This window comes from Anser anser, assembly GCF_964211835.1.
Source record: "Anser anser genome assembly, chromosome: 10".
In the NCBI taxonomy this organism is placed as follows: domain Eukaryota; kingdom Metazoa; phylum Chordata; class Aves; order Anseriformes; family Anatidae; genus Anser; species Anser anser.
Window position 1 is genome coordinate 5,188,216 of NC_139730.1, and position 16,079 is coordinate 5,204,294.

Sequence of the window (16,079 nt, forward strand, 5' to 3'; positions counted from 1 at the left end):
TGAAAGAGATGAAACAGGCCAGCAAAGGTAGGAAACAATTTTTTAAAAGAAGAAATTATGTTGACTCTAGTTTACTTGAAAGTCTAGTTATTTTGACTGAGATAAGCCAGTAACATTGCTTCTCTCTTTACAACCTGGTAGTATCTATTCTAATAGATCTGGTGCCTCGCTCCTTGTAAGGCCTGCGTGATATGTAGCAAACCTTGAAATTTGAGTCAGTATATGAAAAACTTGAACTCATTGTTCATTCACCCATGTTAAAAAACAGTTTATTAGTAAGAGTTCATATTCTGATAATTTATCATTCACATCATGGTCTGGGTAGGGGAAGAATCTTCAGGGAAGTAGTCAGAAGGGTTAATATCACTGATTAGAGGGAAAAACTGCATTAAAGCTTTGAGTTGAGGTCCATTTCGTCATTCTTACCCAGTGCTGCTTATTGTTTTCGTGTAATTATTCTAAATTTAAATGTCTCCCCATAAAATGAAAGTGATTAGTATCTTTTTTAAACAAGAATAAATACTAGTAAGCCTGTCCTGTTCAGCAGGGGGCAGGGGGGAGGGAGCTGGAGAGCTTTGTCTGAGTTTGCTTGGCTTTTTTAAAGCAAAAAGGGAACACTGGAGTTAGAATAATCTCACGATCTCAAGTTTTTAATATACATATTTAATAGCCTTGGATGACTGCTATAAAAAACAACCCAATTCACTATATTACTGTTTTCCAACACTAGTTTTTGTTCTTTTTTTTTAAATCAGTGGCATAAAATTCTAAAAATTACTCCAAAGAATTTAACAGCTTGATATAGATTATATTTTGCAAGGCGGAGAGCTTACAGTAAGTCTAGGTTCTACTGATACCACATAGTTAAATAAGCTCTTTACAAGTTATCTTTTATACTAAGTTTATATAAAATCATGCAAGTTGGTGGAAAGGGAAAGGCAGAAACTAGAATAATCTTCTGTTAAAAAACACTTTCACCTTGTGACAAAAATGTTTTAAGAAACAAAAAGAGGGAAATAGTATAAAAAGGAAAAGATGCAACAGTTAAGTCTTTAAAACAGTTTCAAGGCTAACGTAAGTTGCAGATCATTAACTGAATGCATTGTCTAATGGGCACAAATGATAGACTTCATTTTGAAGTTTCTCTTTTGTTTGCAGTCAAACTTTGTGTTTGATCCAACCTATATAGATAAATTTACAGATTAATCTGGAGGTTTAAATGGTTTAGCCAAAGGTTGGTCCAGCTTTATAATAGTGACAGCTGATCTGTGTTACTTTCCGCTGAAATTTCTTTTTTGGATGACCCCCCTACATATTGCATCTTGCAATTAGACTGTTGACAACTCTATTATGCTGACAGCAGCAGTAGAGCTACACAGGGAATTATACAGCATGTTGTGCTGTAAATGTTACTCACAGATGTCTTAAGAGATGGTAGTTTGTCCCATGTGTTCATATCTATGCTGCAGTGCATCTCAAGTTGCAGTTATTCAAGGTAGAATTGGTGACATGCTGAATCTAATGCAACTCTTACCAACAACTTTCTGAGATTAAGAGCCTGTCAGAATGATGTCAAAGGAGGTTTAAGAAGCGCTTTCTGAAGTTGTTCTGAGTTAATAATTAATGGGTATCTTTCTTTGATAGTTCTTTTATTTTTGGATGCAGCTGGCTGGAAATAACCACAAAGGGAACCTGATTTTATTTGTCATTAATTTTGACTTAGCAAATGATCATGTCCCATCATCAGAGCTTTACTAATCTGGCTGTACTATAATGTGAAGATGAAACCTTTGATTAACAAAACAGATTAATCAGTTTCTAGGGTGTTTTAGGGTAAGATGCATACATACATCTCCTCCCAAGTAGTTTTCCAGTACATGCTTAGAGATGTGTTAACTGTTGAAAGCTGTTGAGTAATCACAGTGAGGTTTTTGATCTAGGCTACATCTTCATCTTGTACAAATGAATGTTTTGCCAACTAAATCAGAGGTGTTTTGTCTGTACATATGAGATGCAGATTTGGCATTGCATATTGGAAAATGTAGGGCTGAAACCCATATTTTATGCTCAAAATTAAGATTTAAAAAGGATAATCTGAGTTAATATTTAATATTATCTTGCTATGACAATGCCCACAGATGCTAAATGCTGCCTAGATATAGGCAAAGATTAGATCCTACCTTAAACATTTTTCTTTTGATTTATTTTCCAGTATCCAAAATACGTGCATATATACACTACCTAGGCATTCCAACTCATACAACAGTAAGTTCACACATAACCTTCATGTCTTTACAAGAAAACCTGCTTGAAGACTCAGCCCTTTATGAGATCTCCATACTGTCACATAAATGTACTGATCGCTCAAAAAACTTTGATCAAACTGATCTACTCTATTAAAATTACTTCCTAAAGAAATTAGAGAAAAAGAACCAGAGAACTGGAAAGAGAAGGAAAGAAAAATGCAGTATTCTGAATATTCAGAGATCTGACACTGAATGTTTGCTTATACAAAGAAAAACTGAAATGATTCTGTATTACTTAAAATATACTAAATTTTAAAAAGTAGTTCTTAACAACCTGGGTGAGAAGAAAACTATATATATTTAAATGTAGTTGAGTTATTTTCATATAAGAAAACAAACAGTTAAGAATTTTATTATTATTATTACCACCCACAAGTTAAGAATCAAAGCAAAATCTAGCAGTTAAATAACAGGTCTCTTACTCTCCTGGGTGATCTACCCAGTGTAGATGAAATTCTATTGAGACAGAGCATTTTACTAGTCAGATAATGAACAAGGAGCAAGTTTATTGTATTGATTTTTAGAGAGCACACATTTCTAAGAAGAATATATTACCAATTTTGTAGTTATTAGGTATTTTCCATCCTGTGAATCAAGTTTCGTGTTCATAAACAAGTGCAGATTGCAAGCTTCCCCCGTAAGACCAGGGAATTAAGTTAAATTTAACTGTTGCTGTCTATTTAGACACTGCAGTAGGTTTCTTTAGATATAAATATGTACTGTGGTCCTGAGGTTTTAATGCAGACTATGGCTTCAGTTATAGTACCAAATATCACCTGTTAGCAACACTGGAAAACTTTTGTACTAACAAGGATGTGACACCCACCACCACGACAACCAGTGCACACCACAAATATATTTGAGTGTTTGAACATATTTTTGAGCTATGAAAGACACCCTTAAGAGTTGAGAGAAGCTTGACCATCACACCACAATTCTCACTGATCCTCCATAACTGAAAATACCTTCTCTTACTCACTCCCTCCCTCCCCAAACCCGGCTTAAAAAAATTGTTTTAAAAAGCTGGCAACTGTCAGCAGGGAAGCTGAAGGTACAGGGAGGTCTACAGACTTCTTTAATATCCTGTTTAGACAGATTAAGTCAGGAAAAGATGCTGTTTCAGTCATCCTGAATATCTGATTATATCTGATTACTATTTGAGCTGGATTTGATATTTGTCAGCAATGTGCGAGAAGAAGAAACTTCCTGAATCTTGGTTGGGGAGCTCTAACAGTTTTTGTTTACCATTATAACAAATAAGCACATACCTCTGTATGCATTTGTAGTCGTGAATGTATGAGTATCAATAACAAATGTGTACAAAATATACTGAAAGGCATGCAAGCGTAAGTCATTGCCCTCTTTATTTTTGTCCCATTTTAAAAAGGACAAAATTTGTCCCATTTTAAAAAGGACAAAGATAACAGTAAACTGAACTGTAAGAGTATTTGTTAATTTATACTCTAAGTTATCTGATTGGTGTATATACTCCTGAGAAAATTTAAATCACGTTCTTGAAAGTAAATATATACAAATAACTACATAGTTATATAACATATATAACAGATTTTGAAAGGCAGTATTATGAAATTGAAGCCTATTATATTTCAGTGCCCACTGTTAGACAGCACAGCAGTAATCTGTGCATGACTTGTTACTCAGTTGTATTCTGAGGTTGATATTAAGAAAACATTTGAGTGTTTAATTTAAAATGATGTTCAATTTCAGCTCAGTGTTACATTCTTAAACCAAGACAAAATTGAGATATTTTTGAATAAATTATAACTGTATCAGTTCCAAAAAGCAGCAGAAAAAGCACATGTTGACAGTCTGTATGTTGATTTCATACTACTGATCAAAATAACTTTGTATGCAATTTTAACAAAAACACCTCATTTTAAACCGCAGATAAACATTTCTGATAAATGCCCGGCTCATGAAGTGCATAATCAAATACAGGATTTTTCTAGTTTCTCCTAAAAAATATCCCCAACAGCAAAATGTTTTAAATGATTTAAATGTGAAACCATTTAAGAACAAATAGCGGTGTCCTAGGCATGAGATTCTGATCTTCACTTCCAGAAGGAAAATATTTTGTTTCTAGTAGAAACAAATAACTTGAAAGTGGTTTTCTATTAAAAAAGGCAAAATAGTATTTACTTCTGTGCTAGCTCTGTTTCACTGATGTGGTTAAATACATCTTTATCATTTACCACTTCTTAAAGGTACATATAAGCAGGGTAATGACAAGATATATATGTCATGGTAAATTGTGAAATAATTATTCTATTCTTTGATTTATTACATCAGTTGTAAAGCCTCTAGCTGGAACTGGGTATTGTAACCTATGCACATGTAAATACCTTTCTTCATGTTATTTGTCTCATAATCTATTCAAATCGGTTAATTACTCATGGGTGTAAAGATGAACAAAATTTGGACCTTAACTCTTCACTTTAGCCTTAAATCTTTATTAGCCTCTGTCTACAAGTCTATACCTGTATGATAGAGAAAGGAGCAAATTACACAGTTGCTCCAGTGTAATTGTTTTAGATGTTTTGAGCTTGAAATAAAAGCTATGTTAATAAGCACTCAGTTGAAAGCTTTGCTTTCTATAGTGTTAAGATGCTTGTTTTCATTTGATGAAAATTATTAATACTAACACAAAAATTGTTTTGAAACCATTTATATGGAATACGTACCTAACTCTTTGGTTAAAATCAGTGATCCATTAAGGCTTTTCTTGCTTTTTTTCCAAGCTGTGAGCATACTGCGTATTTAAGTGTGTGTAAGAGTGAAGGTGGGGGGTAGGTTTAGCTGAATAAAAGATTGCTTGATATCTTGAAGTCCTTTGAAGAGTTTTATAGGCTTATAAAGCCCAGTGTGAATGAATGACATTTTTCCTCCTTTACTTTTACATATGGAAGTTTGTTAACCTGCGTTTCAATTAGTGAATGATTATTAATTATACTAATTACAGGTTTAATGAAAACCACATACTTTGAAAAAAAAGTTAAGCTTAGGGCTGAAATTGTAGCTGCAGAGTGATGCTATAATAAAGGCTGAGGCAACATTTGTGCTTGTGGGGTTTTATATACACGTAAATTTATTTAATAAAACAATAAAGCACTAGAGCAACTTCTTACAGAAAAGAAAATCCATAGAGAAAATATATCCAATAAATGATTTCAGACAACCCTGATTTTTTTGAACCAGGAGTAATAACTATTTTGTTTTAGAACGAGAACCGTACCAGAGTGACTGGAATCCTAATACAAGACACAAAGCTGTCCTCATTTTAAGCTATCTATCCACACAAAAGAAATAAGAACTAATTGCAAGTTATCTGCTAGAAATTGTAATACTTTTTTTCCTGACAAAAGAGAGCATTGCATACATTGAGATTGCAATTATATTATGACACAAAAAACAAGTCAGAAAACTTAGATCTAATGGTATGATTCTGTCCCAAGGAATCGCCAACATTGTTTTTCTCTTCTCAAACTTTAAATTCCAAATAGGAAAGGAGCATGAATTTGAAACATCTCTATTTCCACATGACTATTTTATTTTAGTATGCTCTGTTAATTATACTTTTAGATAAACATTTCAGAATCCTCTAACAACACAATTTACTGTTTCTCCCTAGAAGGAGGCACCTCTAGAATGTTTTAAGAGGTATGTGAATCAGAAGCTTTTTTTTTTTTTACACACATATAAAGACTAACAAGACACCCTACTCCCTAGAAAGCAATTATATTTAAATCTAGTGTCAGTTTTAAGTGAGGAGAGAAAGGAAAGTCACTAAAGATCAGAATTTAAAAAGCTATGTATGCACATATACAAAATTGTTCATTCATTCTTCCACAATATAGTTTGAAATAATCTGAACATTCAATACTAAATTTTACAGAAATAAAGCTGTTCTTTTTCAAAAAGCTTTGCCTTTTTTTCTTCCGGTTTTCATAAGAGTTTTCCCTTGTCTTCTGCATTCAGTTGAGCATATTTTAAAGCAACGAAAATGTTTCCATCACATTATTATAACAGAAATTGAGACAAATATTTGCATAATGAAAAATTATTGTATAGATAATATCAATAAGTATGATTAAAATCATCTATTTGGGGGAGTTGAAAATGGAAAGATGGAACTAATATTTATAAATTACCACTGTAAAATTAATAACGTTAAATTTTTTTAAAATAACATGCAAAGCAGTCAGCAAATGTTTTGTTTTAAACCTCTTTTTATAATATTGGTGTTGCATTTTCCACAATTAACTGGTAACTTAATCCATCAGAAGTACATACAATTAAATCAACTATAAGGAGATGAAATTACTCTTCATATTTCTCTTCCCATGCAGAGAGAATTCCAAAATTAAAGTAAATTAACTGTGTTATTGAAATCCACTTGCGATCTTGATTTTAGATTTAAACAATATTTTAGCAAATACTTAAACAGGCAATTACTGTTTATATAGTAAACAGAAAACTGCCTGCAGTTTTAGATGAACTAGATTCACTAATATTGACAAGTAAATAGCTGTTTGGACCCGGAATAAGACTTAATTACTATAGTCAACAACATTCATTATTGAATGCAGCATACAGCTTATATTAAAATAACAAATATGTAAATATGTTATATTTGCCCATATTTCATACTAAGAAATTAGAAAATATGAAAATGTATAGAATATGAAATATGCTGGCACTAGAAATAGCAGGTATGAATCACTTCAGCAAGCTTTCAGACTCAAAAATCCAAATCTTTTCTTTCCAAAGAAAACACATTAATTAGGCCCCAATCCTGCAATGGGATCAAAATCTTTATAAGAGTCAGACTCTCTGAATGCAGTATGGTTCAGACCAGGACCCTTAACAGGCTCACAGTATTTCTTTCCTCTTGATTTGAGCTATTATCAAATTAAAGAACTACCACAGCTTGACTTTCTGCCAACTGTACTTGAATTTTCAGAGAACAGCTTTATTTCTTTTATAACCTATTTTTGAATGAATAGTAATGCTAGCTGTAGATACTATTGCCTGAACATCACCAAAATTAAATAACATGAGAAGATGTGCCTGGTCCTAGGGGTAGAGTGCTACTTTTCATTGTCTATTAAGGCTCTGTGAGAAGAAATCTCTGAAGCTGCCTTTACAGGGCAGTTTGGGGGCATGTTAAAGCTTCCTGTCTTTCCTTGTCCCCCTGCAGAAAAATTGCTGCCTACCCAGACCAGGGAGTTTTTCCCCAAATACACAATAAGGAAAAACCTGCAGAGATCTCCCCACTGGCTTTGTCCCATGGTGCAGCTTCCAATGACAATAGCATAGAAATAGTTGGGGTCTGAAATATGAAGCATGATCACTCTGGACAAGCAGCTGCCGCACACATCACACAGGAGCTGTAGCACGTAATAACTCTCGGGTCAGCATGGATGTCTACAGTAAAATCAGACAGCTGAAAAACAGCCAGTAGCAACTTCTGGCACAGACCTGTCAAAGACGCACTTGCTGAGGCTCCTTGGTAGGTCCCAGAAAACATTTTGGCTTTTGTGCTAGGGTCTACAAAACCTTATACAAGTTTTAGGCAATGCAGAGGACCCTAACCACAACCCCCAACAGCACACTGGAACAAAGCAGTCATGTTGTATTTCCAAATATAAGTTTACATGCAGGAGGGAAGAAGTGTCCCAGCTCCCCAGGAAAAACCACATCCCTAATTTCCACTTTAGATCATTTAACAACTTGCAAGCCCTTTGCATCAAGCGCTAAATTTGTAGCCATTCCAAAAAAAATTGGGTTTCATTTCTAGCATGAAAAACACTTCCATCCAGACCCTTAGTTATAACACTTTCTGCAGCAGATCCTACAGTGGCCAGCTCAGACCTGGGCAAAAGGGCTTGACCAACTCTGAGTCCTACCCACTCCAGGAAGGAGCTCCTTTTTTCCACCTTTGCAAAGAGCACCGTGGAGGGAAGCAACCATACAGAGACACTGCTCACAGCTCACCCAGAAAGCAAAGCAGCTGCAGCTCCACAGGCTGCTCTCAGGTTTGGGAGGTGGATTTTCCTTGCCAGTTTGTCTTAAATGGATAACATGGATTTCACAAGAGGAACTAACCATTGTAAAATGGCTTTAGTAATCAATATATCAGTTTTTGTATCAGAAGGACTTCAGTAACATATTTCACAACCACAGTGGGTTGGAGAAAAAACATGTCAGCATTAGGTTACAGTATGACTTACTCAAGCCATGCTCTTCTCTGTATTCAGGTGTAATTCCCCTGAAATCACTGAGAATTGGCTTGAGTAAGGAGTAAGGTTCACTCAGTGATAACTCTGAAGTTAAGATATCCACTGTTTCACTATAGACCATTTCAAGGACTAGCTCTGATTACTCTTCCCCAGCAAGGAAAAAGCTGAGCACTCACATTTCAAAATCAAGGGTGGGCTGATAGGGCTGCCAAATCTCCTCCAGCATCACAGCACACTGAAAAATGGCAGCTCATTGTTAATACTCTTCAGAAGCCCCTTATTTCCATTTACATGAGTTCATTAGGATTACACAGGTGACTGATGTTATATGCTAAGTGTCTCCATGATTGCACAAAGTGCCGTATTAACAAAAATCAAAAATAAAAGTGGTTTGTCAAACACTATACATAAAACGTTGCTGAATGCTTCATGGGCATCTGTTTTAGCCTCCATATGCCTGCACACTATGAAGCAATCTTTAATTACATGATCATGCACAAACTTCATCCTCAATGATGGTAGTTCTACAACATTACAAGCAACAAAACCCAAGGGAAGGAGAACCTAGGGCTACTTCCCTGCCTTCTCCAGTAATGCTGCACCAATATAAACCTGATCTTGTTATTCTCAGGTTTTCAATGGAACTAAGCAGCTTGTTTCAAGACATAGGAGTGAAAACAGCCTGCAAAACCAACTGTCTTTACCTTGCCAAAGTCCAGTCACCTTGATAAATTTTACATCAGTTTTTGCATCAACCCAAGCATTTACTGGTAGGATTATTGTAGTCCTCCTCTCCTTCTTTTCTCCTTACCCTAGGAAGAACATGAAGGCTGACCCTACAAAAGCATCTGCTTGCAATTGCACCTACAAACACCTTGAATTCCTAAAATCCAGAGCTTACCACCCTATTCCAAAGGCAATGCCTAAAATCAACTAGCTAACCCGTTTTACCATGAAAACACACTGAAGAGTTAAGAGCTGTTTATCTATTGCACTCCGTACACGTCAGTTAAATGCGTATGGATCCAGGCAAAATACAAGTATCCAACTGATTCATCCCTGATCCTAACACATAAGCCTGTATGCATCTTTACTCCTAGGAGCAATCCCAGCTACTTCAGCAACAGACTACTGAGGGAAAAAAATCATGCGGAGAAATTAGTTCACATTAAGCTTAAAAATAGTGTTATTTCTTCCTTTACATAATTTGCTGATTGATTCCTGATTTGGGGGGTCTTTATGGGAATTTTGTATGAATGGCACTTCTGCAGCAGGCAAAGTGACAGCGAGTCTCGGGTGGATTTCTGGACAAGGGAATAATATTGTATCATCGTGTCTGCGCGGTGCCCTCTCCATGCACAATAGCTCTGAGTGGCAGTGCATGGTAAGCGGATGAAGCAGTAAGAAGTGTATGATCTGATGAGCTTGGCTAAGCTGGGGGCGTCTCCTCTACTCGGCTAAATTAAAAACCTCCCTGCAATTTCAGCCCTAATCACCCCCTCTGATGCTGTAATTGATGATGGTCAGTTAACTCCTTCACTCCCAAGGCCATTTATCAGAACCTCGGGAACTGTGCTTTAGCCAGCTCCTCGTAGCTTACATCACTTGGATTTAGCTTTTTTTTTTTTTGAAAAATTTAGAAATATTAAATGATATGAAGTATACAGAGAGTCACAGCATAAATATTTCATGGCAGGTCTCCGGTTACGTTAGAGCCATGGTGCCTCACTCCCAAGTGGCACAAGCTGTCTTTAAGCCTGGTTTGTGGAAAATCTCTCCTCTTCAATGGCGCTGAGACATACATTGGCTTCTCTGCCACTCTCCTCCCTGTGGCTGGCACAGGCAACATGCCAGCAGCATTATTACACCCTTGCACCTCCCAGCTGGCAAAACAGCCCTTTGCAGCCTTTACCAGTTGGTGCAAGCTGCTCTAACTTGTGTTGAGAAACCAAACCAGAAAAGAAAGTCCTATTTGCATTTTCAGCCTGATTCCAGACACAGCCCCTGTATGCTCTACATACAGGCTTACTGTTAGCTCCTACACAACATGTTCCAAACTTAATAACAAAGGTGTGACTAGAGCTGTTAAAATGATTCCAGAGCTGAAACAATATCTTTCCATTCCACCTTCTATTTATAAAGGTTTGTAAGGAATTGTCTGTACAGTGCATTGTTCTTCTCTTGCAGAATTCTTTAAATCTGACTCATACAAAGGAGGAAAAAAAATCTATAAGATGTGATATATGTTTATACTCGGCTGAATAAGAGGCTTTTCAGCATTGGGAAATCTATAGCATGAATTATTCTAACTGATTTATAATAGACAGCAATGCCTTAAGGACACTATTCTGACTATTTGTGCTTTCATAACAGGGTCGATGTACTAGCTGCATCATATTCAGTAAGTAGAGTATCCAAAGTTTATGTCCACATACCAGTTTTAGAATGACAGCCTATTACTGTACTTTAGATGAGGGCAAGAGGCAATGCCCTCCCCCCCCAATTTTTTAAGGTTGTAACTTTTAACATTGTGTCTTGAAAGACTCAAATCTGCATGCAACTTATAGTTAACATAGTTCCAGTATCAACACTGAATCATCATGCCTAGAATTTTAAACCATCCCAAGCTGTACTAGAACAGCAGCAGCAGCTGAAGTCTTATCTTACTTTAATTTCTGTTGTGTTCTTTGCTCTCTTTTCTGAATGGGGAATAGGCTGCAAAGTCTTGATAGGGTGAGGCAATTTTGTGTACAGATCCCAGCACTTCCTATTTACAGAGTGGCAACCAGCTGACTCAGGAGACATCTGGATATCAAAAGATGTGTCAGCTCAGTGGAGACCAAGGCAGAAACCCCTTTTGCAGCTCACGGCTTGAGTAGCAGAGGTTCAAAGCTGCCCCGATAAGATGCTTCAAGACTACTCTACCCAGTGACTAATAGCTGACTGGTGCCTGATGGGCAAGAAAATTGGATGAACTGATAGACCTTTCCACCTAAGGTACCATTCCTTGTCTTCTGTCTGTGTAGGAGGGCAGTAATTTTTCTAGATGCTTTGATAGATGAAAGCATTGATTCTAGAGAGTGATTCCTACCCAGGTAAGTGATTCATCCTGTAAACAGTACCATATTCTCATATACTACACCATTTTCCAATATAAAAAGGAAAAATACACCTCTTTACTTTTCTGGATCCATGAGAAGGACAGAGTCCTGGCTGGTTTCAGACAGTCTTTGATCAAGCCCTACTCTAAGGTAACAGAGTGAAAATATAGTAAAAGACAGGGAAATAACTTTAGAGTCCACCTCCCTTGCTGCTGTTATTCTTGAAAGAGATCATTTCTCAGGCCCCCAAAGTAACCACACCACCCCCCTCTTCCAATACTGCTTGCAGTGTTTGACCAATGAAGTACAACGCCAAAGTTCGTATCAAATTAGGACACGACAATTCAGTCTCTAACACAACAAGAAGAGCTGGCCCTGAAGATCTCCCACCACAACCAGGATAACACGTGGCACTGGAAGATGGTGTGTCTGCTAGTCAGTAAATGAATTTAATTAAGCAGCAGAGTGACTGGTCTCATATGGCTGGAACTGTTGAGTGTAGGTGTGTGTGTGCATGCACACTCGACACATTAGCAGAACCAAGCCAAACTGCAGAAGAATCCATAAACTTCTCTTGTAGCAATTAAGCTAAACAGACCCTTGCTCTGCCCACGCCAGTAGGACATCTACTGGACTTGACTTTTCAGGAAATTACTTACTGCTTGAAAGGTAACACATAGGAAGAAACATGTGCAAAAATACAGAGTTTTGAATTCTATATGCCTTGTTCTGTACTTTGCACTGCTTTACACCAGTTTGAAGACAAAGACATGAGAGAATTAAGCATGTTAATGAAAAATAATTTAAAGAACATCTAAGAAAAATATCTCAAGATCAGGCTGTCCCCTTTTCAGGTCAGACTTGATAGCTTTGCTCACAGAAAAAGCATTACTTACTGTTATTAAAGGAAATGTGCCCAAGACATTGAGGAAATTATTCCATTTACTGGACCTATATGCAGCTATGCTTCTGTATCCAAATGACATGCAAACTACTAGTACACAATCAACTGTGAAAGATAATGTATTCACTTTTTGAATATATACTTCTGTATATACTACTGACTAGCTCTCAGCATCTATTCAGGCACTAATACCAAGACCACTCCAAAAACATCTTTCCTTTTTGCAGTCCCTTTAGGGCAACAGAGACAAGGGCCACAAACCAATTTAATTGGCCAGTGGGGATTTCCCTTAGAGGAGAAAGCACTCAGACTATGTAGGACTGACATCTTACTCCGTTCCCCTTTTGTAGTCTGTGACAGGAATGAGTCTATTGGCGACAGGCGAGACACACCAGCCATATGGCCACGGCACTTTGTGTTACAGCTATTGGGGACCAACCGATCTCCTAACAGGACAACTGAAACTCACAATAAGTCAGTGCAGGCCACCATACACCTGAGGTTTTCCCTGCAGAGTTCTAGAAGATGGCAAGCAAGCTCCATGTTATCTTTGATTTAACCTTATTCCCAGAGAGTGCTTGTGAAGAACACCCAATGAGAGACTCCATCTAGTCTGCTGGCCTTTGCTGGCCTTCCATTCCCACTTTCTTACTTTGAACAGTTTCATTGTAAATGTGTAAAGTATTAGAACATTAACTTATATTGTACTGCAAAGTCTATTCCAGTAAACATGTCAAAATTGGCATCATTAATAATAATACTTAACACTTACATAGTGCTTTACGTTTTCAGAGCACTGTAGACATTAAGTTAATTAACAAGTGACAGTTTCACAAGCAGAAGCTCTCCCTGCAACACTAGTCTGTATGCCTGAATTTCTCACAAAGTCTCAAACTCTGCATTAATCCACTTGTCTTTCATCCTTCAGAAAAGATTATCTTCCTTTTTATTCGCCTCCTTTGGACATATACACCCATGCTTTTAAAAACCAAGCCATTAAAAAAATTTAGGTGGAAGAACAGTGACTTAACATAAGCTAATTGGAAAATCCACATTACCCTACTTTTCAGCCTAAATTACACAAAAATCAGAGCTCTATCAAGCACATATCTGGACAGAATATGTCTCTAAATGGGTGTAAAGTGTACTTAATATTGATTGCTCTGCAATTTCCCAAACTGTTCAGAAACAGAGAGACATAATTAGGTTTTATTTGAATTTTTCCTTCGGGTTTGAAAAGAAAGATGGCAAAAAAAAATCAATACATTAGTCTATCTACAGAAGTAAAGTAAGTGAAACCCTTGTCTCTAGCAATTTATCCTGTGAATTCACTAGGGAGAACAGCAGTCAGTTCTAGCAGCTGTATTTCAGAGGAGGCATGTGCAGCCTGCCCTAATTTCCAAAGCTTAAATTTAGGCATGCCAGTGTCACATCAGGCTTGTCTTCCGCTCATAGCGCACCAAGCAAGATCAGCACCCAAAGGACACGATTGTATCAGAGGTCCTCCATATTTGGCCTACCTAGTCAAGGAAGCATAAAGCCTTACTCAACCTGGTCTTCATCAAGATACTCGAGTTTACAGAGGCAAAAGGACAACTTGAGAAAATGCACCAATAAGCCTGTTTTCCAAGATGCTCATGAACAGTAGAACCCACAATCCACATGGGCAACATAAGCACTTGCTGCCCATGTGAGCCACATGCGTCCACACTACAGGGACACTGCAAACACCACCATGTCCCACAGCACCAGCCTCAAAGAGACCACCCAAAACCACAACCCAAACATTAGTGCAAGAGTGGAAAGACCCCCCCCCCATTAAGACACAGTCCTATCTCCAGCCAGCTGTGTGCAAGCCATGAGGATTTAAAACATCCTCACCACCGCTGAATGGTTTCTACAAGAAAATGATTTCTACAAAAACAAGCAAACAAACAAACAAAAAAAACAGGGTCCAAAGGAACTGGGGCACCCAGAGCTACTGCTAGCTTTTGGAAAGCCCTCAACATCTCTAGTCTGCCCTCCTCTGAGCTCCCAGCAACAGCCTTAGCACACACAACCAGGAGGAACTGAAAAATCACAAGCAGTATTTAGGTTACTCACGTCTGATGTCCTCAGATTCAGGATGGGGCCGGGCTTTGCAGAAGCATCTCCACCAGAACACTCGTAGATCTTCAAGATGGAGCCTGATGCAAGGACAAGGCTTTCAACTGTGATGAGGCCATGTTGAAGCACTACAGCTGCCTGCACTGATGAGGGAGCACCACAGCAATCCACTCTTCCAGCAGCCAAACCCTAGGGCCTCCATTCCCACTCTTTTATGGCAGGGCAGTGCAGAAGCCACAACTAAAATCATCCACCACCCACCAAAATGGCAGTTCTGAGGGCAGGCAAGGTGCTGCAGCTGGGCAGCCTACCTCGTTTGGGGGAGCCTTGTTTTTGCTGTGGTGCCTTGCTGCAGGCTCTCCTCTCATATTCAGTCACAGTGCCCCTGGTCATTACGTGCCACCATTTTCCTCAGTATCTGTGCAACTGCTGGCAGCTTTTCTTAAAATCCCAGCTCCTGGAGTCAGAGAGTTTGTGCTTTTCTGGCCCTGTTTCACAGGAGAGTTTGTGGCTGTTATGGCCTGCTTGAAAATATCAACAGCTAAACCACTTCAAACACACAGGTGCCACCAGAAGAGAAGAAAAAAAAAAAAAACATTACAAGTGCCCTTCCCTCCATTTTATAAGCACCTGGAGCCCAGCATAGGCTGAGAGGCCTTGGTCCCCTTCTCCACAAACTGCTCAGGCTGTGCCCCCGTGGCTCTGGAAAGCAGCTTCTCTGTACAGCACAACTGCTATGAGGATTTGGCCATGACGTGAATGTTAATTTATAGCGTAACAGTTATATTGGGAAGTGATGTTTCTTCTCAGTTAGTTCATGTGTAGAAGGGGGCACAGCCCTGTGTGTGCTCAAGGTGTGGCAGGCAGGGAAATTTCTGTAAACTCTTTCAGGTGGCACTTCCTGTGGGGTCAGACCTTCAGCTGATGGAAATCAGCATTTCTTTGCTAAAAGCAAATGGTCACATATCCTGATTATTCCAACAAATCCATTACTTAAAAGTGCATCATAAGATCTAAATGCCTGCTAAATTAATTATTTTAGATCCAAAAATATTTTTTTTTTTATTTCACTTCAGTATAAAGACATCTAATGCCAATAAACTGTTTGGTCACGGTGTGCTTATGCACAAACATGCACACACAAAAATAGCCAAACTAACTTATTCGGCTAGGATGAGTGATTCTGAAACAACCTTAACGCTAACACGCCAGCGCACAGTGCGAACAACAATTCACAATTTCTCTTCCTCTAATAGACAGCTCAAACACTGGCGAAGCTCCTATCAGAGCATTTAATATCTGCTGTAAGCCTCTGTTTAGCAGGAAGATTACATCCCCCAGATTTCACAGTTCAAAAGTTCATGCTGTACTGTTCTATTTATAGACTTGCCTGACATTGCTT

The 16,079-nt window shown here is 37.9% G+C and overlaps 1 long non-coding RNA gene across 4 annotated transcripts in view; it reads right to left on the minus strand.

The window, feature by feature from the left end:
- The window catches only part of LOC310904693, a 545,090-nt gene extending 529,573 nt beyond the window's left edge, over positions 1–15,517 (minus strand). Inside the window, exons 1-3 of one of the 4 annotated variants that reach the window (XR_014588539.1) lie at positions 15,308–15,515; positions 14,989–15,165; positions 14,675–14,757 (exon numbers count right to left, since the gene is read on the minus strand). This is a non-coding gene — a long non-coding RNA (uncharacterized lncRNA). Of the gene's footprint in view, positions 1–14,674; positions 15,166–15,307 lie in introns of all 4 variants that reach the window. The other 3 variants (XR_014588537.1, XR_014588538.1, XR_014588540.1) reach the window with 3 other exon arrangements.
- Positions 15,518–16,079: the final 562 nt, after the last annotated feature.